General features: G+C 43.8%; 1 non-coding gene across 1 annotated transcript; it reads right to left on the bottom strand.

Annotated features, from left to right (window-relative positions):
* Positions 1-293: 293 nt before the first annotated feature.
* On the bottom strand, positions 294-400 carry LOC112739849 (small nucleolar RNA R71). Its single transcript, XR_003170784.1, has one exon. It is a non-coding gene; the product is annotated as a small nucleolar RNA R71 (small nucleolar RNA).
* Positions 401-760: the final 360 nt, after the last annotated feature.

A 760-nucleotide genomic window follows, 5' to 3' on the forward strand; every position in this document is an offset into this window, starting at 1 on the left:
CCAACAACTTTGAACTAAAGCCACAGCTCATCACCCTTGTTCAGAACAATTGTTCATTCGGAGGAAGTGTCCAAGAAGACCCCAATCAACATCTAACCACCTTCCTGAGGATATGCGACACTGTGAACTCTAATGGTGTTCATCCTGACACCTATAGACTACTTCTGTTTCCCTTCTCACTCAAGGACAAAGCATCTAAATGGCTGGAATCCTTTCCAAAGGAGAGTTTAGCAACTTGGAAAGATGTGGTGAACAAGTTCTTGGCAAGATTCTATCCTCCTCAACGGATCAACAGGTTAAGAGCTGAGGTACAAACATTCAGGCAGTAGGATGGTGAGACTCTATATGAAGCATGGGAGAGGTTTAAAGACTTGACAAGAAGATGCCCGCCAGATATATTCAATGAATGGGTGCAGTTGCACATCTTCTATGAAGGCCTTTCGTATGAATCAAAGAAGGCAGTAGACCACTCATCCGGGGGTCTCTGAACAAGAAGAAGACCATTGAAGAAGCCATAGATGTCATTGAGACTGTAGCAGAGAATGACTACTTCTATGCTTCTGAAAGAGGAAATACTAGAGGAGTGATGGAGCTGAACAATGTGGATGCACTGCTAGCTCAAAACAAGATGATTACCAAGCAATTAGCTGACCTCACCAAGAAGATGGAGAGGAATCAAGTAGCAGCAATCACCACTTCAGCAGCAACCTAAGAAGGAGTGAATGAAGAAGCAGAGGGTGATCAAGAACAAGCCAACTAC

Source organism: Arachis hypogaea, chromosome 13 (genome assembly GCF_003086295.3).
Source record: "Arachis hypogaea cultivar Tifrunner chromosome 13, arahy.Tifrunner.gnm2.J5K5, whole genome shotgun sequence".
Classification (NCBI taxonomy): domain Eukaryota; kingdom Viridiplantae; phylum Streptophyta; class Magnoliopsida; order Fabales; family Fabaceae; genus Arachis; species Arachis hypogaea.